At 36.2% G+C, this 25,227-nt stretch overlaps 1 protein-coding gene and 1 long non-coding RNA gene across 2 annotated transcripts in view; both read right to left on the bottom strand.

The window, feature by feature from the left end:
• The window catches only part of LOC116662124, a 30,365-nt gene extending 10,679 nt beyond the window's left edge, over positions 1 to 19,686 (bottom strand). Inside the window, exons 1-2 of the long non-coding RNA XR_004318108.1 lie at positions 19,532 to 19,686; positions 10,324 to 10,329 (exon numbers count right to left, since the gene is read on the bottom strand). This is a non-coding gene — a long non-coding RNA (uncharacterized LOC116662124). The remainder of the gene's footprint in view (positions 1 to 10,323; positions 10,330 to 19,531) is intronic.
• The window catches only part of DIAPH2 (diaphanous related formin 2), a 780,329-nt gene that overhangs the window by 335,482 nt on the left and 419,620 nt on the right, over positions 1 to 25,227 (bottom strand). The gene's annotated exons all lie outside the window — the stretch shown is intronic.

Below are 25,227 nucleotides of genomic sequence, written 5' to 3'. Positions count from 1 at the left end.
ATTTTGGGATCACACTTAATGAAGCGGGTATCCACAGAAGCTCTTGATTGCAAAAGTGTTCTTATAATCTGTGGAGAATAGGGCAGGAAAATGTCATCAATCATTTGGGACAAAATGGCACACAGTAGAATAGAAACTGGTGAACCTCAGTAGCTCCTGGTCTCATTCATGGCCCAGAACTGGTTTTTTGTTATGTCAGTACCATGAAATAGTCTGCATGCATCTATGTTAATTCCATAAGTCAGTGTCTCATCCTTCTCATAACCACATAGAAACAGACAGCATCTGTGAAACTCAGAATGAACAAAACCAGGACAAATACAATGTTGGAGAAGTAAAACAGAAAAACAGTAAAATTTTCTTGTAACAGAAATGAAAGTAAGCTAAGTGTAGCATGTCTAAATGAAACCCTACGAGTTCTACATCTTAAGAAGATTTGTCTGAATTATATCAAAAGGAGAATAATAAGTGGTCCCAACAAAAGGATGCACATTCGCCTATAATAACAGCTGTGATAGACCTACAAACTCATTTGGCATCTATGATTCCAAATCAACAAATTATTTCACTTAAAAATTGAGAATAAGTTCAAAATACCTTAATATTTGCAAATACAAATATACGAAGTCAAAGTTACAGTTCTTGGTAAGATTTTTAAAAATTATAATCATATACCTATAATTAAACAGAGAACAGGGAAACATTTACAGCAAATGATGTTACATAAAGAATCACAGAAAAGAGCAAAACAACTTCAATCAATAAATGGAAAAAGCAGAAAAGAAGTGATACGGTTAATTTTAAAAATGGGAAAAATACTCTCTTTGATTCATAGCCATAGGAATTTAAATTACAACAAAAGAGATTATGAATGTATATTTATTAGCACACTTCTTTAAAAGTTTCACTTTTATTTCTATATTTTGATTGAATTTGTGTGTTTATTTCTTTTCACAGCTGTCTCACTCTCTCTTTGAAAGTAGGAGTAATATAAACAAAATAGATAAAAAATACTGTTTTTGAGGCTGTGGTGAAACTCATATATTTATTCCTGATGAGTGACACAACCTTCCTGGAAGATAATTTTTCCAGAAAATTCAAGAGCATAAAAATGTTCACAGATTTTGGTCCATTTAAAGGAAATAATCAAATCAAGGAAAAGTATATATAAAGAGAGAAATTATATAGTTATTTTTAATAGTGAAAAGTCTTTGTGTCTTATGATACTGATTTGAAGAAGTGTGACATATCAATTTGAGTCAAGATTACATAATAAATAAAAATAATTGTAAAGAAAATGTAGCAACACAGAAAGAATATTGTGGTTTAAAAATATTAAGCATAATGAATGCAAATAAAGACCATATAATTCTATAAACATTGCCTAGGAACAAAGTTGGGGGGGAAAAAACCTAGAGATGGAGACAAAAAGAATTGATCAATGTCTTATATTCTTGAGAGAGGGGTTATTGAAAATATCCTTTTGTTTCTTTAATGTTGTTTAAAAAATAAATATGATAGAAATTAAAATAAGGCAAAGGCTTACATAATAGTCCACTTAATTCTGGGCCAAAAGAATGAGAATCCTACTCAAAGATATTTTCTGTAAGAACATTTGTTAGAATATTTTATTATCTTTAAACACTCAGTGATGCTACACATTCCTCCCTAAATATATACTGTCACAGAAAACAGACTATTCTGCACATTAAATTTATACAGAATTGTGTTAAACACTCCCTTTTGGCTAAAGTAGCTAACAGAGAAAAGCAACTCTTATCTAATAGTAACTAATGCATTAATTAGATCCAAACTAATCTAAAAACAGACTGAAACAAATTAAGCAAATTAAATTCTATTTTGAAGCAAAATTTATTCTTACAATCTGAATCACAGAACTGGTTGCTCCTTGAGAGTTAATCTGCCTTCAGGCAGGTGAATATATAATCAACAAAGATAAATGGGTTTCTATTCTCTTCTTGAGAGTTCGATTAAGTTTCTTGAAAACAGGGACCATGTGTTATTTACTATTACATTCTTATCACCTATGACAGCGTTGGTGGCACAATAATTTCTGGATGGATGGATATAAAGAATAGTTCTAGGGAAAGACACCAGAATTCTTTTCATTATGATGATTCACCCTGGTGGCAGAGTTCTCCCTTTTACAAATTAAAACAAGAAATTACAGTAGGAAAAACAAAATCACAGCTGCACATGGCTTTGTCAACTACATATATGGGTAATGACTGGTAAGCAACACTTACTAAAGGTATTATCTTTGGGGACCTCCTTGAAGTTTATTAATCAGGTACTAAGCAGAAGGTAAGACAACTCTTACTATGTCAATTTCATGCATAAAAAAATAGGGGTCAAATTCTGCCTCTTATATTTCCTAGCTTTATAACTTTGGGCCTGCTACTTCTCAGTTTTCTGATCTATAAAATGGGATGATAATGGTTCTTACCTCATAAGGTTGGTGTAAGGATTAAGTAAATTCATGTAAAAGATTTAGAACAGCTCTGACAGATGGTAAAAATGCAATCAATGTGAGCTGTTACCATCATCATCATCATTCTTGATATTATTAATGTTGTTACAAACTTCCCCTTTGACAATCTTAAAAGATGTCCATAAGTGCTTGCGGAAAGAGTAGTTTTCAACCTAACTTGGGTTTATATTATGTTTATAACATAATGAACTCTGTAGACATTGTTATCTGGCATCTACACTATATGATTGAGAACTTTTTTTTTTTTTGACTGTGTGGCTATTTTTCTTTAAGTGGTTAAATTAAACATGCAAATATCTGGTTCAGCTATTAATCTGATCAGAAACACCAATACTGCTTGCATGATAAAGGACTGGTTAGGAGCAGTGCCAAAATTCAATCAAATGACAGTAGGTTTGATTCATGGTCCAAGATACGGGCGATGGCAAATAGCAGGAGGCAATGGGGAGATAACTGGAGGTCGCTATGAGATACTGAAATTAGAATGATGGAGATGCCAAAATCCAAAATCCAGAGCAAGTTTAGAAAACACAGTCAAAGTAATTGGTAACAAAGACATAGAAACAGGGTCACAGGCCATTATTTTAAAATACTCTGCCAAATGATATGATTCCTGCCAAGGATGCTTTTAATGTGTCACGAGTATACATTACACTGAGTGTGTCTGACCTACAGCATCTTAAAAGCACTGCCTGACCCTTGATAGGTATGACTATCTTGACTTTTTTGGTCAAATGTAACTACTTGAAAGTCACTGTTTTCTAAACATTTGTTTTAGCATAATCTCAGCAGAGCTTCAGATGAGTCAAACACGAAGTGAGTAAGTTTAGTTATTGCTTAGCATCACAGGCAATATGACAAAGACATGTGGATATAATAAACTGACCATTAGAATATATGCATTCCACATGCCTCTATATGTTTTTCAATGTATGATCCAAATCTTTTAATGTTCCCATTTGGGAACGATTTTACGACACAAGTATCCGTTTTCTCGATTAAATTCCACAGTGAAGATGAAACAGTATTTTCGGACCCCATGATAAGTATATTCATAATCATTCGACCATTTAAATAGGCTGGTCTTTTTATAACAAGTCATTGCCAGAAGAAGTCCAGAAGAGGCAGAGTTGAAGAAAGCCGATAAAAAGGTATATATTTTATTATACTTGGTCTAGCTCTTTTAAAAGTAGGTAACCTTTAAAAAGTACTTAAGTCAAGAAAAGAAATATAGGAGACCATATATTCAGATCTCTTCATGGCCGAAAAAGTTTCAAATAATTCAATTCCATAGAAATCAGAGTAAAAGCCTAAGCATTAAGTTGCTATTAATATCAACATGGTGGAAGGAAGCCTCCTTTCTTCACTCCCACTCCCCCCAGCCCTGGTTCAAATCAGACCTGAAAACAGCAGTTGGTATGCAAAGGTCCCAGCTTCAATGCTGAGAAGACTAACATTTCACAAAAACTAGAACACTCTGGGAAATAAAAAAAAAAAGAAGAAGGAAAAATAGGCATTGCTTCAATAAAGGGCCAAGGAGCATGATGTGGAGGAAAAAATGTCCCTAGAGCAGGTTTTCCATAAATGTTTTGCTCGGGAGATGGGAATGCAGAATTGTGTCATTCTATATTTGAGTATATATTATAAATAGACATCTACATACATAGACACATGAGTATGGACATATACACACATTCCATGTGAATATATATGGAATAAACACAATTTTTTATGTGTGTATATATATATATATATATATATATATCATGATATATATATATCATGATAAAGCAAGTTATTTGTATATGCTCCATATCATCAGTTTTTGTGCTGTGATTTTATATATATATAATATCTATCTATCTATCTATCTATCTATCTATCTATCTATCTATCTATCTATCTAATCATCATCATCATCAAAAAACAATGCTGTGGGGTGACTGTTTAGGTCTAAGGTGGCAAATAATTGTAAGGGGCAATTGTAAAAATGGGATAAGGAAAAAACTTAGTGAGCACCCCCTTCCCACTGAAACGTGCTGACAGCTAGGCTCCCTTCCTCCCACCTGCTACCTACCCCGACTCCACCCTCCCAAGTCATCTTATTCTCTGCTTGTTAATTCTTCTTTCTACATTTACATCCCCTCATCTTTAATAAAGTTTGACCACAGCTCACATGCCAACCTGATATATTTGAAACATAATATCTCCTGCTTTCTTGACAGAATATAATGCTGTCAAAGTGTGAGGGGGGATTTGTGAGCTGTCAGGAATGGGACTATCAAATGAATGTGTTGGGAAATCACTGTAACTTTATGATACAGGAGGGCCACAGTGCTTCAACTATGTAGGTAAAGTTAAATATATGTGGTTAAACCTATCAAGTGCTTACTTGTCTATACTCAGCATTGTACTAACAGATAAAAATGTGATAGCTGGTATGGACTGTTTGCCTGAAGCACTTGTAAGTTTCATGGAATAAAAGATCAAAAGGAACAATATACTTAGGGCATCGTTGATGGTTCCGTAAACTTGCAATGACATGTTACATAAGGGTATTATATAATTATGCAATGACATCAGGATATTGATGATAAATGCCAATATATTAAATACAAATTCAAATACATTGGTGTCTGTATTTATATATGCATAATATACATATTCAAATTAAATAAGTTCTAGTTTCATACCTTTTGTAACTTTTTATGGGAAAGACTTCTGTGACCTTATACAATATTGGACAATTTTAGCTTAAAAGAGATATTAAAATATTATTTCATATATACAAATTACATTTCTTTATATATATTCCTTATATTATATTCCATTTATATACTCTCTATATATACACGTGTGAGTGTGTGTATAACACATTTTTTTTTCTTTTCTTTTCTCCCCTCACTGATTTAAACCAGCAAGTTTTAGGTAAAACATAGCATCTTTAACTTTCTTATATATCTTTCTAGAGTTACCCAATGATTTTTTTTTCTTTTAACATGAGATGAGCTTCTCAACATTCATGACACATGTGCCGGAATCATTCATTCCCACTGTCTTTTGAAAAAAACAAATGGTGTTCAGCTATCATGAATCTGCCCGTCTCTGCCTGAATCCCACAAAGCTCTCAAAGTGATGCAGACATAACCCCCTTGCTTCCCAATACTAAGTAGTCATTTCTTTCCTATTTACTTTTATTCAACCAGAAATACACAAGGCTTGGGAAATACAGAAAAGGGTTAAAATAACTGGTTTTGAAAGAACCACTTGGTCAAATGACATTAGCAAATATCTTAGGCCTTGACTGTCAACTTGGTTGTGGTCAAGATCATATAATGACCTGAACACCTCAAAATGAACCTAGGGAAAAGGCCAAAGAGTATATAACATTATCACTCTCCTCCACCCTGGTAAACAAAAGAAGGGAAACAAATGTCAGCAATATAAGCGAGGTACCTTAAATGTATTTTAAAATGCACATATAGCTAATTTTCTACTATAGAATTCTCTTCCCCAAAGTAAGCTGATTAAATTTCTTATGTATTGAATCAACTGTTAGGTACCTGAAGGAAGTTGATGAGTATATCTTACGCTGTAACCTTAAAAAGATGGATAATCGCCCAAATGTTCAGGACCTAGATTGTTCTAATTAGAAGTATTCTTAACATTAGGCATATATACAAATTGAAACACATAACGTTTGATGGGTATTAGCGAGTTTTCAGGAAATAGATTAAAAAAAAACAATAATGAGTAATCAGAGAATGAAAATGAAATAGAAGTAAAATAAGGTGACTTTCTGTGCTGCGGCTGCTTAGCTGTTTTACTTACTATACCCACCTGCTCCCTCTATTCCCTCTCATGTGCCAGAAGAAAGATGGTTTTCTACCTATCTCACAAGTGTGCAGTGAGGAGAAATGATATTCCCCATATGATGTGTTCTGAGTTACAAAGAGTCATCTGTACATCCATATACATAAGCCTATACACGTACAGACTCAAATCACAAATTAAAGAGTTTACTTTATGACCATTATATACGATGTATACCCTAAAAAGTTTCAAAGGTCCTGATGGATTTATCAATCTGCCTCATAATCAAATAATGGAAATAATGGAGTTAAGTCACTATATTCTGTGGAATGGGTCAAATCGTTTATTACAAACTTTCTTCATTTGCATTTTCTGAGCTCCAGAAACATATTCTCAACATAGAGATCTCTTTTTAAATAACTATATGGTGGTATCTGGCCTATTTTCTATCCTTCTATCTTGAAAGAAGTTGGTAAAGGGGATAGTGAACATTTTTCCTTTTTCTGTAAGAAACTTTCGGTACTAGCTCAAAATGGAAGCATTTCATGTTATTTCTTTCTCGGTATCTCTACCACTTCTCTGTTTATTAACATTTGATGACAAATCCTTCGTTATTAGTTTTGTGAATTTCACACCAATAGAATCATATTTTCCTTCAACAAATTTCTGTTAGCATTTGATGATATCCTAATGCCTACAATCTTCTGTTATATCCTGCTTAGCTTCAAAACAGATAAAAAGGCAGTAACACGGAACTGAATGAAAGAAGGTAAAATATAATACTGAAAATCCCCTTTTTATTGTTCTTTCTCCATGCCCTGCAATCTAACAAAACTATATATACCCACATACACGTGTGTATGTGCAGATTTTTCTATGTGTGTGATTATAAGTCCAAATCTGAGTTCCAGATCCAGGGATGAGCTACCAAGCCTTGCTATCCTGTGCTAATGTCACTATGTATTCAGGTGACTGAGAGTTTCCTAAGACACCAGTGGTATATTCTTTCATATGTTGTATCCCATAGTTTTTAATTACATATAATCAAATTCTGCCAGAATTGCTTTATTTTATGTTGAAAACCAATGATATATCATTATGCTTTATTTACATATGCATTTTTATATGCCTATTAACTATCAAGCTACAGCTATAAGCTTATATCACTGCCCCATGGATGCCTAGTACTTTTTTTTTTTTTAAATAACATAATATACTAGCTTCTCTTTTATTTAATTAACATGTACAACATAATATTTCAGCACCATGAATTTGCAAGATGGTAGACTGGTGTGAGCTATCTTAGGGTTTATGCTACTTTCTATTTATCAGCAACCTATATGCTTTTAATCATCTCCCATTTTGCCAATGAGACTAGTCAATGGCAATTTCTAAAACACCGCAAGAAACTTTGCTGCACTTATGTTACATTTTAATGGTAAAGTAGAAATTTATCCTGATCCTCATAATTGCTAAACTATTAGACAATATATCTGGGTGTTACATATGTTTTAACTACTTCTCAGAGTTTATCATTTGCCATTTAATTTTGTTTATACCTTTCTTTTTGGATTACAGTATTTACTCTTTGCTATGTATCTAGTAAACTTTACCTGTGTTTCACTCCCACTCCAAGCTTTCATGCTCAGCAAGCCCTACTTTATCCTAAGATCAGACAGTAGTCATCTATATTTTGTTTTCTTTCTTTTATTGATTTTGTTAACTTTTACTTTTTTGATCTAGATGGAAGGAATTTCTTTTAGGATGTGGTGTGAGGTTGGGACCTACACTCCCCCACCTCACCCAAATAATTTATCCAATTATCAGAGAATTAGTGTGGTTAAGTAATCCCTTGAGGAAGGTAGTTTTAGAATTTGGGATATGGTTTTTATGGATCTAAAATAAAAACAGACTTTTAAAAGCTGAATGTGGATTCGCTCACTTGCTAACATAATTAATATGCTTCTGTATAGTGTTAAGCTATAAAATGGTTCATTGAATTGAGTTTATGATTTTATACTTAATTCAGGTTTAAACTCTAGAACAATACTATTTATTCTCTTCCCTCCCCTCTCATCATGGTGTTTGAAGTAAGTTAGCCCAGAAGGTGAAATCACTAAAACAACTTCAACAATTTGAAAACATTTCCAGGATATTAAAAAGAGAATGAGATGTTTGATTAAGAAGGGAATCACTGTCAGAGAGGGAAGGGAGGAAATATATTTTAAGACTAATAAGCAAAGAGAAGCACTAGCATGGAGCTGAGATATGGAACAAAGGCAAGACTTGCAGTCATATGACCTGAGGTTCCGGTCTTGACTCTTGTCATTTACTAGCTAGTTGTGTAGTTTGGAGCAAATTAGATATTTGAGCTTCAGCTTCACCATCTATAAAATGGGAATAACAGCACCTATGTCCTCACAGCATTATCGAGAAAAAGTCTGACAATGTATGTAAAAATGCACTGAAAACCAAAAAGAAATAAACTTGCTTTTGTTATATAAAGCATTATAGAAATGTAAATTATTATGATCATAAAAAACTTTTTAAAGATCAAGAATTAGAACCCATCATACATGGATTTAAATTTTCCACCTGGCTTCCTATCCTAATTCCAGCAGAGAAAACAAACTGACTAGGCATTTTCTTGTTGGGTCAGATAATAATTTGTAAGGATGCTAAAATCCTGCTTGGTAAACAGCAAAATAAAATAAATGAATGTAACATATAATTAAATGCATCATACCAGCACCCATTCTATTCAACTCATCAGCATAAACTTCACCATGAAATGAAATAGCTTTTCCAGCACCAGGAGGCAGCCAAATAGAATGCAATCAATGTCTTTCTTGAATGATACTAACGGGGAGATAGCTTAGGCCTAGTACAAGGATGATGAAAGGCCTTAAATTGTTGACAAATGTACCTTCAATTCACTTTAAGAAAATAAGAGACAAGTTCAATAATTAAAAAGTGCTTTTGCTGTTTATCAAGCAGGACTTTAGCATTTTATTTTACTGTGGTTAAGAACATTTAACAAGATCTACCCTCTTAACAAAGTTTTTTAAGTGTATCATACGTTATTGTTGACTTCAGTGACAATGTTGCACAGTGTATCTCTAGAGCTTATTCATCCTGCTTAATCAAAAAAGTGTATGCTCATTTATTAGGAACTCCTTATATCCCCCCCACCCCAGCAACCATTCCACATTTTGATTCTATGACTTTGACTATTTTAGGTACCTCAGATAAGTGGAATCATGCAGTATTTGTCTTTCCATGACTGCATGATCTAGCAATCCAACTTCTGGGTATTTATTCAAAGTAATTGCAATCAGGATCTCAAAGACGTAACTGCACTCCCATGTTCACCGAAGTTCTACTTACAATAGCCAAGCTATGGAAACAACCTAAATGTCCACTGACAGATGAATGGATTAAAAAATGTTGTATGTATATACAACAGAATCCTATTCACCCTTAAAAAAAGAAGAAAATTTTGCAATAGGCAGTAACATGCATGAATCTTGAGGACATTGTGCTAAGTGAAATAAACCAGTGTAGAGTTTATTTTGTAGTGCTGAGAACAGGGTGGGGCCCTAGTTTGTACTCCTAAACCCTGCTTCCCTGTGAAGTGCTTCCCCAAGACCTATCCTGCCAGGGATTTTCAAAGTAAGAACTTTCCTTCAATTGCTTGAAAGAACAAATCCAACAAATGTGTAACTGTCTATTTCTATGGATGGGATCCAAGTCTGCTTAGCATCAGAAAGAGGGGACTACCCCAGAGAGAATTAGAGGGAAAAAAGAAGAGGATTTTGTAGGATTAGAACCGAGAACATCATCTTTTGACTTCAGGTAATGGAGTGGGTGGGGACTGGCTGTGATTCGTACTCTAAGGTCCAGCTCCCACACCTCATTCAGCTCCTCTTTGTCTGCCACTCTTGCTAAGGAGCAACCTGGGGCAGCATTCCCAGGAAGGCTCTCCCCCACCCCGTGACATTCATCTGAAGCTGCTTACATGTGTACTTTGAAAAGTTTCTAAAAGTGACACAATGTGAAGTTTAGACACTATTGGTAGTATTAAGGGTGCTTGTTTTTGAATTCCCACCACTGTACTGAAAAAAAAAGGAAGGCCCAAATACTATGACTGCACAGGGAATTTGGTTGAAAAACAGAGTACATCACTGGTAGCTACGCAAGCGACTAGAAACTGAGATTACACTCTCAGTCTGTTGCTGCTACTTCTTTGTTATTTAAGATTGGTAAAGCCATCTTTTACACTGTCGATGTGACACTGGAGTTTTTTCCTGAGCCAAAATACCCATGCACATAGCACACAACTAAAGAAGCCAAGGAACAGCGCCCGGAGTCTGAGTAGGCAGCCCTTCCTGCCCACGTGTTGACAGGTGCCACCTCTGCTCTTACCAGCAGAACTCCGCAATCATCACACCTGCCTAGTTAACCTGCTCTCAAGGGCCTTGCCCTACGGAGGCAGGTAACATACCCCGCACGCTAGCTTTAAAGGTTACATTTTCTAACAATAAATCCCACTGACTTTTTGTTTACTTTTTCTTTTTGGCTAGGCAAAGGGCAAGATTTGGGGGGAGGGGAGGAGTGGCTTTCTCTTTATTTTTTTTTTTCCTTTTTTAAGTTGAGACTTTAATTTTATGCTTTGGGCCATTTGGGGTTGACAATTTTTAATGAACCAAATGATTTCATTTGGTTAACAAGTCGTTTTAAATCTCATTTATAATTCTCTAGCCATCTTCCTGAGATAAATCTGGGGATATACGGTTCTTCTGCAGCATCTAGCCATTACTTCGGAAGGAAGGAAGAGAAAGAGGGTGGGAGGAAGGGAGGAAGGAATCCTGAGGAAAGTAAAGCAAGGTTTCAGAGATCGATCTCTTTTGCATCTTATTTCTTAGAACCTTCTCTCTGGTTGACATGACCCATGGGGCCACATCTTCCTTCTATTCTTTCAAAGCCTACTGCTACTAGACTTCTGGTCAACCCTACTTATTGATTACTCTGGGTTCACACCTGGCTTTTTGTTAGTTAACCTTTCTCCTGACTTTCCTTCCTCAACAGCCAGAATAATGTTCTTGTTCATCTTTTGAAATTGCTTATATACCTGAATTATTTGCCCAGCTTGTCTCTTTCTCTCGCTACCTAATTGTAAGTGACTGCGCATCCCTTCCCTCTTATTTTCAGCTAAATTAGCTGTCTCAGCACAGTGAAGAAAAGGCAATCTTGCCAATTCCTCTGGCTGTTCTTGATCTTTCTCATTTTGTAGCTTTCTCCTGACACCCTGTCCAGCACATGCTCACCTATATCTATGGATTCAAAATTGGATTACTGGGGAATGTGAATGATGGTGGTGGTTTCAAAGCCAGAAACACGAAAACGCCAACATTACAATCATTTTACCCTACTCTGCAGACAGAATGCTTTCCATGTTGCATGATAGGGCATAAATGTGCTTCTACTGCCATAACAAAATGTTTTCAAATTATTTTTTTAAAGTAGGCACATATGAATGTAATTAAAATGCTCTGTAGCATTGTAAATCCAAAGTAATTCAGAGAACAACCTTTGTTGCTTTTACTGAAAAACTAACATCTGTCTGTTACTGCAGTTATGCAAAGAACTCAATTAATTTCATTCCTGTGGTGGTTAAACTATATACTCATTATTGAACAGTCTGAAGTCAAAATCAATTAAAACAGTAGAGCAAATTTCCAGTAATTTTTCAACAAATAAGTTTAACTTCCCTTTCTGTTTCATCTACAGAACTATTGGTTAAACAGGAAGAAGCAACAACAGTAAAGCAATTTTCTTATCTTCAGAGCCACTTATATTAGATAGAGTAGTCTATTTTTATCGTTTTTTTTAATGGAGGTACTGGGGATTGAACCTAGGACCTCATGCATGCTAACCATATACTCTACCACTTGAGCTATCCCCCAGCCCCCTGGACAGAGTGGTCTATTGTTTGTGTTTCCTCCACTCCTGGTCATATTATGCAAGGCCTTCCAATCTGCCCTTAACATTTTCCTGAACCTATTTTGTGGAAGGTCTCCAATAACTATGTCATTACCCAACATGAAGGTCTGACATTAGTTTATTCTTTTCAACTTCTTTGGGGAACTTGATGTTAACTGTTTTATTCCCTACTGTTCTTTAAAACAAACACATCTTCTCTCTTTGGCTCCTGAGATACAGCATCAGTTTTGTTCATCCTCCCTCTTTCTTAACACTCTCTTGGTAAATTCTTTCCAACCCCTATCCTAAACGTAAGCATTATTCTCCAAGATTATGCCTAAAAGCTCTTCCTTTTATGCTCCAAAGACTCTTCTTTGAATTCACCTGTTATCTTTTTGGCAACAATTCCCAAATGTCCCTGTAGGTAGGAACTTCTAACTGTATGCTGAAAAGTCCCCAGTGCTTGTTAGCACCATTACAGACCCATCATGATTTTCATCCTGCCCTCTTCCTCCAGTAGATATCATTCCTAACTTTCTTGTTCCCCAAGAGCATCCCTTTTATTCAACCATCCTGGCTCAAAGCTTTTACTTATTATCAGATGCTTTTTCTCCCTTGCCTCATGTTTTGTCAATTTTCCAATTCTACCACTGGACCGTCTTCTTCATTCCCATTGCTACACACTAGTTAAGGTACCCATGATGTCTCACATGGAAGACAATAACAGCTACTTAACTGGTCGTCAATCCCAATTCCTTCCTCATTTCCCACATTTCTACCAGATTCAGTGGCAGTTTATGACCATACTCCCTGGTACTGCAGAATGGTTATCTCTACTGTATGAATGCCAAGGTTGTCATGATGTATAAAGTTACTATCCTATTGAATCTATATGGGGAAACAGTCACAAAAGTGTAGGTAGAGTGGAATCTCACAGCTAGGATGAGGTCATTCCTGGTAAAAATCATGTTGAGATAAAGCATGCCTTTCATTCTAGAAATAGGAATTGAGAGAGTGGTCCTCAGGTAGACAGGCAAGAGGATATAGCTTCTCTTGGTCTATAAGCAAGGGACATAAAGTCCAGGATGATTACCCCAGATAAGTATGAAATGACACTCAAAATGTGGATGCAGACCGAAAGAGTGGAAATAAGGAGTCAAAGTAAAGCTTCTCATTTTCCATAGGTCTCCATGTAGAATGGGTCAGACCCTGTGGGCTAGAGGGAGATTCAAATTCTATACTTTACAAACTAGTTTATTTAGATTTCTTTTACCTTCCCTGCTTCTCCCTTAGCAAAAGTCCTGATTAAAATATCACTGTTTCTCAGCTGGGTTAAAGAAAATGAAGCATCCCCAAACCTGTCCCATGTGGGTGTATCAAACAAAAGGTTTTCATGAGCTTAGAAAACATCATGCTGAACATCAAGCAGTAGCACAGATTATGTAAAATGACTGATACCAAATGACTGACAGCTCTTTCGTAGAGAAAAATCAGTTGAAAGGTAAACACAGAGAATATTTTTATTTCATGATGGCTTTGGGCAAATTCTCTCCAGACCATGGTGAGAAAGGAAAAGGCACATGAGTGGGATAACAGTACAGCTGGGTAGATTTTAATTTGATTGAAAAATTAAATTCCAAATCTATTAATTACTAGGATGATATCAACCCAGTAGGAGGTTTCTGATAGTTAGGTTCCAGGCATTTCTTCTTGTTCCTTTTTTTTTTTTTTTCAGGGTATCAATGATATAGAAGACATTTGAAGGGATACTTGCTAAATTTGCAAATGACAGAAAACACCTGAAGAGATTCTAATAAGGTAGATTGACAGAATCAGGATTCAAAGTTTTTGTAACAGGTAGCAGTGCTGATCTGAAACCCAACAAAGTTAAATTTAATAGGCATAAACACAAATCTTACAGGTAGTTAAATAATATATCAATGGCGTAGGTCCAGGATTTGGGGTAATCTAACTTGACTGTGGTTTGTATTTTTTTTTTTTTTCTTAATGAGGATTTCAGTTGGCCACAGAGTCAACATGTGTCCACTGTAGGATACAATTACTATAAAAACTGAAAATCTTAGTTTGGCATTGATAATGTAAGAATGGAACCTATACTCTAAAGACTTAACATTGAAATCTATAACATATATAAGACAGTGTTCAGTTGTGTTCTGCTCAGATCAGATTCTATTTGGAGTGTTCGAGTGAATAATGTCTAACATTTTAGGAGGGACACTGACAAGTTATAATAAATGAGAAAGGGTGCATCCAACATCCTAGAGAGCTCAATGACCAAGGGATGGCTGATTAAACTAAGTATGCAGACCACAGAAAAGTATCTTGGAAAAGTGAACAAAATGGAAAAAACTTCAAATATCTGAATAGCTATTATGAGGAAGAGGTGTAAGTACTGGATTCTAGATTGTCCCTCAGGGCAGAACTGAGTGAGAGCTTACAGGAAGACAGGTCACAATTCAGTATGAAGAATATATTTTTAATGAAACTGGAGCCCCGAGAAAGTAAGGAATTCCACGTCATTGGACATTTCTCTCTCAGGTGTGTTAAGAGAAAATACTGCTGCATTAGAAAAAGAGATCAAATTCGATGATCCTCTAGAGTCCCTTCCAACAAACAAGATTTCATTATTCTATGAAACCAGTGTTGCCCCAAATCATTTGAGAATCACAACTTCAAAGTTTTCTGCCACTTTTCAATCTGCTCCTCATTCAGGGTATTATTACAGTTTGGATGCCGTGCGAACCAAATTCCCACCCGCCCTAACGTTACTGAGATAGTGCTTTGAGTTCATTTGCCAATCATAATGATTAGTCTCACTGAGCCATGTGTTCTTTAACTCGATCTCCCAGGTTCCACAGGCATATTTGCAAAATAGCTAGCTGGATTTCGAATTTCACTTTAGGATTGTGGCATAGAGATTTTCTCACGTGAAGCTAAGGAACAAAACCTGCCTCATTAAACATGAGCTAAACAGCTCAACTTTCCACGTTTGTGCTTTGCAGCCTTTCTCCCACTACTCTGTGATGTGAATTTATGCATGTATACACGCATGCACGCGTCTGTATGTATGCATGGGTAGATGTATGTGTGTATATAATTATGCACCGGTGAATGTACATGTGCATGCAATGTATGTGTGTGTCTATATGTGTGCATGGGTGCGTGTGCATGTGCGTGCATGTATGTGCATGTATATATAATGTACATGTGTATAAATAACATCACACAGTAATAACAGAATAACGGGGAAGGAAAAGAAGAGACAAGTGACAAGAAAGCCATATGAGAGATAAAATACTGTTTGCAACTAAGACGAGCTACCAGCAGGTTTCCAAATTGAAAACTAGAGGGAAGCCTTTGTTTGCCAATGGTGGGGAAAAGGCAAGAAGAGCAGAAGGGGAAAGAGGAAACTAAAAGCTCATGGCCCTGGTGGCAGACAATTCAATAGAGAAATGATAATTGGAGCTCCATGAAAGTATGATTTACTCCAACATAACACTTTTTTCATGATAATCATCTCATTGTTTGGGCACAGTAAGAAATATTGGTTAAATAAAAGTCTCTAAAAATGGGAAGTTTCACCTGGCATGGGGTTCTAGCGCTACAAATCAACAGAAACTAGTCAGAAGTGAATTGTGCATCAGCAAATTACATTTTGCTGCTCGTTAGCATTTAAAGATTAGTGCATTCAGTTCCGTATCAGAGAACATACCAAATACAAATAACGTCCATTTTCTTTCTTTTTTGTGTGGTTCATGCTGCACATATTTATCTTAATGAGTACATGGCTTTTTAAATGATAGCTGTAAAGCAAAATAGCACTATTTGCATTGCATTTCAGAGTAATCAGTAATATCCAGCTTGAATTTTGTCCAGGACTAAAATGGTGCTAAAGAGAATCTGTCTCATGCTGATCAGTTCAAAATCTGAAATTATAGCTTCAAAAATCTGCTGCAAAACGATAAAAAAAAATGCTTCTTGTATGTAATATTAAAATTGATAATAGACCCAGTTTAATATTATGGAAGCAAAAATCAGCAATGTTCCCCTTTCAAAAAGATCGCAATCTACACAAATCTGACTTCAGGTCATTATCGCCCAGGACCTGCTGAACCCCATCTAATCTGACCCCTGTCTTTTCCACTCTCCTGAAATCGTCCTGGTGGCATAAGCAGTCGGACCAAAGTCAACAAATCCAACAACTTACTTTTTCATCCTCCACCCATTTCTTTTCTCTTTATAATTTTAGATTGTTGATTAACCCCTTCTTCCTGAAACTGTCTCCTCAACAGGCTTTCTGAACACTGCTTTCATGTGATCCCCCCACCCACCTCCTCTAACTTCTTCTCTCGCCACTCTCATATCTGAACTCAAATGAGGTGTTTATCCAAGTTCTTTCCTTGGTCCTCTTCCTTTCTTATACTCTCTTCCCTAGTTTCCTCATTTAATTTCAGAATTGGAATCATTTACTTTGTAGGGTTACCTGCAAAAACAGGTAATTATTTACACCCACGTAAATATCATATGTACATTTCCCTATTAGGCAACTCTAGCTATATACTCAATCTATACTTCAAATCAGAAGTTCAAAAACCATTTCTCCCCAAACAGGATCCTTCCTCTGAACTCATAACTCTCTGACATTAAAAAAAAAAAAAAGGCAGCCCTTTTCAGCCAGTTATCTAGGGTCTGAATTGTCTTTGATTTTTTTCCAGTCCACATAAAAAAATCAAGTACTGTTGAGTTACTCTTCCAAACGTCAGTGGCATCTATTCTGGTTTGGGTTATTCCGGCTCAGGCTATAGCAATAATCTAAGAAGTAGTTCCTCCCTCTTCAGTTTTTCCTCCTCCATTTTATTCATATCTGTCAGATCAATCTTCTCAAAACCACCTCTGATGATATTCCTCAGCTACCTAAAATTCTGCAGTGGTTCTCCTACTGCCTTATAAATAAAATCTAAACTCCATAAAATGGCATTCAAGGCTGTTCTTGATAGGGCCTCAAATTTCCTTTTCAGTGGAATTTCTCTCAATACCATCAACATGACTTATGCTTCACCAAGATGGACTACTCACTGCTTCTCAAATTTACTCTGTACTTTCTTCCCCTTGTATCTTGGTATACTTTGTTCTTTCTACCTTAAATTCCAACCTCTTCTCTTCTTCCTTACTTGCCTGGCCCCCACGGGCTATATCAAGATCTCAACCTACTGGAATCCTAACAAGAAATTCCACCATTTCTATGACGCTTTCCCAAGCCCTTAGCCAGAAGTTGCCTCTACCTTCTCTGAACTCCCTAAGTATTTTAACTACTGTATTTTGGGGGTCCATTTTTGATTATTAAGGATATTGAAAAATGACAGCCAATAGTAAGAGGCGAAGCAAATGGTTTAAGGGATGACGCAGGCCCTTAAAAGAGTGTTTTAAAACTTTTCACAACTATCTTACAGATTATTACATATTAACATACCATGATCTTTCTATAAAAATGAAATGTATAGGACATTATTGGCAGCAGTCTGTGTATTGCATAAAATGTTAAAATAGTTACCTACTTACATACTGAATCTTGTAAAAGACTACCACTGGTACATTAATTAAAACCAGGACTGGAATGAGGATAGGGCAGGAAAGGCCTTTGTGAAAAGCACAAACAGAGCTTGGGATCACCACAAAGTTATAGCTTCCCATTCACTAAACATTTAACATATACACATAAGTTACCCCACCTCCACCCCTAACACCACTTTACTAGGTGTTTGGTAGATGCTAGGTTAATTGAAAGCATAGGGTAGTCAAATAAGTGCAAAGAGAAATATAATCCTGTCTCAGGGCTGCTAAATCATTGTCCTGAAAAGCTATGAACATACTAGTCTTTAAAAATTAATAATAATAACCACCAATACCAAAACAATCACCTTTCCTTCCCATATCTTAAAACATAGTAATACCATCATATATTCCCTGTGCACCACTCTCTGAGAAAGCCCTAAACATATCCAGACCTTTAAATTAAATTTGGTTGATAACTCTGCAGCACAGAGAAAAACCACTTTATGAGTAGAAAACTGAAGCACAGAGTGTTTATGTCATTGGTCAAGGTAAGAAAAAGCATCAAAGCTTTCTTATTCCCAATCTAGTGCTTTATTCAGTAGACCAGGAAGAAAAGCCAATTAGCAGGGTGATGTTTTTTTCTTTTATTAAGTAGGCTTTTCAGAGGTTTAACAAAAAAACGATGCAGGAAAAATATATAAACAGGAAATTCCAAAGGAAAATGATAGATACTATTATGGTTTCAGAAATGCATAATGAAGGAGGATATTAGGGGATGGGGGAATGGAAGGCGGAGGAAAACAGGAAAAGGGAAATTGGACATAACAAAAGACTTTCCTATCAGTGCTGTTCTGAATATGAATTTCGAAGTCAGGTAAATCAGTAAGTTTGGAGGAAACCGAAGCCAGCACAGTACAAAGACAATCAAATGTACAAAATCAAGCCAGCTGGGAGGGACCATTACCAAGTGAATAGAACACCCGAATGCAATGAGATCAAGGTTCTAATCCTACCCACACCACTTAGTTGCTAGGTGATCTTTGACAAGTTGTTGAAATCCTAAGGCCTCTGGTTCCTCATTTGTAAAATAAGGTTGGACAGCACAGCATCTCAAGCCGGTTCCAGAACTAACAGCATAAGACACAGGACTCCAAAAGGCAGCGTCACAGGCAGCTTTGAGAAGGAGCATAAGGAAACTGCTCAAAGCCTTAGGTACCTGCATTTGGCAGTGCTCTCAGATATCAAGGACTAGATAGAATCTAGAATCTAAATTCCCTTGTATTGAACTAATCAAATTCAGTATAATAATCACTAGTCAGACACATTTCTAGAGTATAACATAGGATAAGAAAAAGGAAGGTGGAAGAGAAAGACTGAAGATAAAGGAGGGGAAGGAATGAGAGAGGACACTAAGAAAAGGAATGGTTAAAAAAAAAAAAGACAATAAAGTCGTTATCATGGCTTAATGTTATCTGGAGCTAAGGTGCTTGACAGCCATTCTTGAGAACAATTTGTTCAGAGTAAGAAAAGAGCTTCTTTGTTGTTGTGGAATGGGGGAAGTAGCCAGAGAAAGAACTTCTCATTTTCATGGTCACTTTCTAATCCAGGTCTTCCCCATTTTACCCTGCAACTCCCTAAATCTTGGGGCACAGGAAATTCATACGTAATTCATATGAAATTCATAATAACATATGGAGACTTATAAGAACTCCATTTGGTGACATCTTTGAAAAAAACTGTGAACGGTTACTCCACCAATTGTTTTATAAAGTAGACAAATGAGTCACAAATAAACACCAAAGACGTTGTCAGTTCATTTGCACAGTCATCATATACCTGGTGTGAATGAAAAATACTGCAAACCATAGCAGTAAACAAAGAACGCTTAAGCCATCAGCCGCTGCCACCACCCCCCAGCAAAGACAAGCCTGCAGCCCGGCCTCTGCAGCCGCTCACAAGGGTGCACCCTGAGGGGACTCAGAATAAGAAAGGACAGGATACAGGCCCTAGATGGCTAGGTGCTTGTCAAAGGAATGAATTCAATGAGCACAAATGTTTGCTTCCTCCCATACAGAGAAAAGCGCTAAATTCTTTAACTTGAGATGCCTGTTCTTCTTTGGATAACAAGTAAACTTTTATTGTTCCAACTACCTGGTCTTTGTTGTAAAACTCCTATATATCCTAGCTCCTCCCCTACTTCTCTGGAGCAGTCCCTTAGGGCGATGTGAGAGGCTGTCATCCCGGCTCAAGTCTTTCCGCCAAATAAAACAACTCTCAACTTTTAGGCTGTGCGTTTATTTCAGTCGACACTGGAAAGTAACTGACTTTTTACACATCTTTTGTCTGTAAAAATATTTTTGTTATACTGGCATTAATCTTTGCAGTCTTGTCAATGCTTAAAATGAAGCCACCAGAGCAAGGAGCATCTGGCTAAACTAATCATAGGCAGTTGTCAGTTATGTTACTAAAAATCATCAGTAGAAATGACCCAAGTGTGGGGGGCGTGGGGGGGAGGAGTTTAAAAAGACCGTGATTCCAACCCAACCGGTAATTTAATGCAAATATTGTAATTAATTTCCACACAGGCTGATGTCAGTGTTACAAATAATTCCCTTCAGGCCCCAGCATACTGTCCACGTGGCTGGCAGCAGAACCAAGAAGGCAGTCAAAGTATTTTACTAACTGAGAATAGAAGAACGTGGTCCGTTGAAAAATTTGGAGTTGTTCGCGAATTTCCTAAAAGCAGGGCTCAGAAACCCTTTTCATGTTTTTTCTCCCCTTTTGATTTCACTGGTCACATAACACTTTACATTTTCCTATAATGCTGATCAGTATAGAGCTATGGCACCACCTATTGTGACGTTACTTAAATGCTGATATCGAATGACAGCCTGTTAAACACTGGTGGACCAGAATAAGACATTTATTGTTCAAGGAAATGTACACGATTATTTTCTCCAGTAGTTTCCTTCTGAGATCCTAACGATATAAAAGGTGGCTGAAAAACAGAAGCCTCAAACCTGTTATAACTTGTTTTTAATCTAGTGGAAAAAGGCTCATAATTGCAGTTTGTGCACGTGACTTTGAGTAGCAGTAGGACTGTGGATATTAACAACATTTCTTCATCCAAGTGGCCAAAAGCTGTGATAATGATTACTATAATTTCCTGGCTAGTTATCTCCTTCAGAGTATTCAAAATAAATTCCTTCCCTCCCTTGCCGTCTTCCTCCTTCCCTCCTTCCAGAAATGCAGGCTAGAATAACAGATAATGTAACCTCACTGACAGAGTCCTCTCAAAGTCACTATTCTTTAAGTGGGGATGAGGGTGGCAGCCCTAAGATGGTGTCTGTACATGTCAGGTCAAACTGGCTCAGGTAACTCTCCCTGACAAATGTTTTAAGACACTATTCTAATTTGGAACTTAGAAGGCAGGATCCATCAAAAATAATTAAAAGAACACAATGAAATTAAGTATGTGTAATTTTACTAATAACTCTTTGAAACAGACACAAACTCTTAGAACTGGAACTTCAGGAATTAGGTTTCTAAAGAATCCCACTTTGCGGTGCTTCATTATTTACAATTTTAATGTCTCGTGGGAAAACAGCTTTAGAGGCATAAAGGAATTAAATCATTTTATGAGTGCTTTTTATAAATACTTTTCTCCTGTTAGTATTTAAGACAACTAGAGGTACATTAATCTAATCTCTTTCCATTGGTTAGGAGCACTTTTCCATCACAAAGTCATAAAGCGTACAAACTCATCATCATTTCTGAATAATAGTAGTGACCTCCTACCTAAACACACATGGGAAAACAATCCTAAAGCCCAGGTATAATTTCCCTCATTTTCCTTTCTGGGTCCTAAGACATCATCTCAAAACTTTATACTCTGTCTTTGACTATTTGTGGGAACTTAGGCAAGTCTCCCCAAGTTCCACTTTCTTCATTTGTAAAATGGGGAAAATAATAGTATCTTACCCTACGGAGCGTGTGTGAGGTATAAAGGACATAATGCATATGAATGACTGATAATGTGCCGTATAACAAATGCTTAATAAATGCTATTCTCGCTCTACTCCTCAACACTGCTATTTTATTTTTTTTAATTTTTAAATTATTCTTATTTTTTATTGAAGTGTGGTTGATTTACAATGTCAGTTTCAGGTGTACAGCAAAGCGATTCAGTTATACATATGCATACATACATATATATTTTTTCAGTTTCTTTTCCACTACAGCTCATTACAAGAAATTGAACATACAGTTCCTACCGTGCTATGCAGTAGGTCCTTGTTGCTTATCCACTTCACATATGTATCCATCAATCTCAAACTCCCAAGTTATCCCTCCCCCCGCCTTTCCTCCCTGGTAACTACAGTTTGTCTTCTATGTCTGTCAACACTGCTATTATAGCTACGATTCTATTAAACGTCTTTTCTCACTTTTTAAAAATACTCCTAAGAGGAATACTTAGGATTTGTGAATACTCAATCCAAAATTCTTCTGGTTGCCAAAAAGGGATACATATAAATCTACATATGCTAGAGATTTTCCTAAGGAAAACTTATACTCATGGATTATCTACTGTATACATCATGCATTATAACAGTGTAACAGAGTAAATCAAGATCTCACACAGTCACAACCATGTTCCAGCATGGGGGTGGTCTCTGGGGATACAGAAATAAAGTTCAGTGGAAGAGACTGTACTTTTAGTTGTAGTATTCAGGGAAGCCTACTTGGAGGGGGTGGCAACTTAACTGAACCTAAAATGATGGGTGAGATTTAGCTTCTCAAAATTTTGGATACAGGAAATCCAGGTGGAGAGAATATCGTACCGACAGGAGTAAAATAATGTAATTGTGACTGGTGAACAGAAAGTAATTCAGTTCACAGGGAGTACACACTCCTGAGTGGGAAGTTTTGGGAGACAATTTGAAGCTAAGAGATTTGATCTTCAACCCACAGTGGTTGGATTTTGATTGTTAAATAGCATTATGCTAAGTTCTATGCATATGTAATAAAAAAAAAAAAGGGTCCCCATGAAGTACATCTGTTAAACTCTTCATTTGAACCCTCTTTTCATCATCTAAAATAAAAATGTTTTAAAAGCATTATTTTTCCCCTCATTTTTCAAACAATGTATTCCTACTGAGAAATAGTCAGAGGCCACATAAATACGAAAAGAATATTTTATCTTAATTACTAATGCTTTAGCAAATACAGTGTTTGAAAAGGAAGATGAGAGATGTAGATGTTCCTGCAAGCTGTAATAATATCCAAGTTATCTAGCATTTTGAAAAATCTAAATTGAAAAGTCTACTCCTGATTGTCAACTGAGTTCCTGAGCAACATCAACATCAGGTAAAACGCCATCCGACACTTTTCCTTCTGCTGGAAACCATAACAGAAACTTCAAGAACAACATTTCTTGATTGACTTATCACATTCTCCAAGACACTAAACAAACTAGGAAACTACAGTTCAAGTAGTTCAAGGTCACCAAACCTTGTATTCCATCAACTATCAGTATAACATAGAAATGCAAGTTCCTCACCTGCAATACAGACATACATATACATATCCAAATGGGGCTCTGGTGGATTTTAGAATGCATAGAGTTCATATTTGCATCAATAAGATATATGGTATAACAAATATCATGTGACTTGTAATTCAGGGAAACATGGAAAATTTCTGATTTAAAAATTGCTACAAATACAAACAACTGATGTGGATGCCATCCAAATCTTTTCTATGGATCGGACTGCTTCCTGCCTCTTTACTACCTCCTGCTGCTGGACACATCTCCTCCTCCTCCACCGAACCCTTCCAACCTCTCTTTGTATGACATGGTTTCCAGACCTAAAACCATCAGAGTATTTCGCTTTTGGACATGTTCCAGTGGATTCCCAGTCTAAACTTTTAAGAATCTGTCCATGAAAGCCTATTTTTACATATTCATAAGTTTGTTGCAGTGTTTTTCTAAAAATTAATGTTGAAAACTAGAAATAACCTAAAGGTCTAATAATAGGGTATTGGCTATAAACCACACTACACAATAAAATGCTGCACTACCATTATAAATCATGAAGACTATTTAGTGAAAAGGAAAGATAAACACAGTACACCATTACGCAAGAAAATCATAGTCAACATACATACACTATATTTCATTTTGGGCTTAGAAAATCAATTTATAAAATTGCACAGGAAAAAAAATCTAAATGCTATCAACCAAACTATGAACAGTGGTTATGGATAGATCATAGAAAATATTTGGTTTCTTCTTTATAAGGCTTTCCTAAATTCTCTACAATGAACACTATTAATTTTGTAATTAGAATACTATTGCATTTAAAGAATATGATAAAAATGTAAATGTTTTAGAAGAAAATGCTTATTACTACCAGTTCCTTCCTTCTTCTCTCGTCCACCCACTACCATCTGGCACTTCCCCCCAACTACACTCTACCCAAACAGCAGTTGTCAAAGGCAGGTTGTCAGATCCCATGTTTAATTCTCAGTCTTCATTTTACTTGACCTCATTTTATTTCACAAATTAAATCACTCTTGCCACAAAAGTCTTCCTTCAGGTAGCTTCCAGGACACCACCTATATATCACTTTATGTCACTGGTCCCAGCTCAGTCTTCTTTGTTGGTTTCTCTTCATTTTCTAGACTTCTAAACATTGCAGTGTCACACAGATCAGAATCCAAGCCTCTTCCATTTTCTATCTGTAATCATTTCCTTGGTAATCTCACCCGATCTCATGACTTCAAAGACTATTTATATGCACCAATGCCTCCCAAATTTATATAGCCAGGTTGGACCTCTCTCAGTAAGTCCAGACTCATACATTCAACTGCCGGCCGTTATGACACTGTTATCTGAAAAACTGATGGGCACAGGAACATTAATACATCCAAAAGGAAGTCCTTACACCTGAACCTGAACTTGTTCCACCTTTAGTCTTCCTCACTCTTTAAAGGACAACTTCCTCTTTCCAGTAACTCGTTGCCAAAAAAAAAAAAAAAAGCCCACCTCCGTCAAATGAGGACTTACTCATTTTTGAGTCCTTTATTTTTCTCACAAACTATGTCTAATCAATTGATAAAACTTTAACTTCAAAATATATCAAAATATATCAAGAATCTGATTTTTTTTTTCCAACACTGCCACCACCTGGCACCAGCCACCATCATTTCTGCCTGGATGATGAAAAAGACTCCCAACTGTTCTCCTGGCTCCCTCCCTTTCTCGCCTACAGATTATTTTCAAAACAGTAGCTAGAGTGATCTTTTGAAATCTAAGATATCAAAACATGCTATTTCTCTGCTCA

This window comes from Camelus ferus, chromosome X (genome assembly GCF_009834535.1).
Source record: "Camelus ferus isolate YT-003-E chromosome X, BCGSAC_Cfer_1.0, whole genome shotgun sequence".
Lineage (NCBI taxonomy): Eukaryota > Metazoa > Chordata > Mammalia > Artiodactyla > Camelidae > Camelus > Camelus ferus.
The sequence above is the reverse complement of the archived record's forward strand: the minus strand, read 5'-3'. Positions and strand labels throughout refer to the sequence as shown.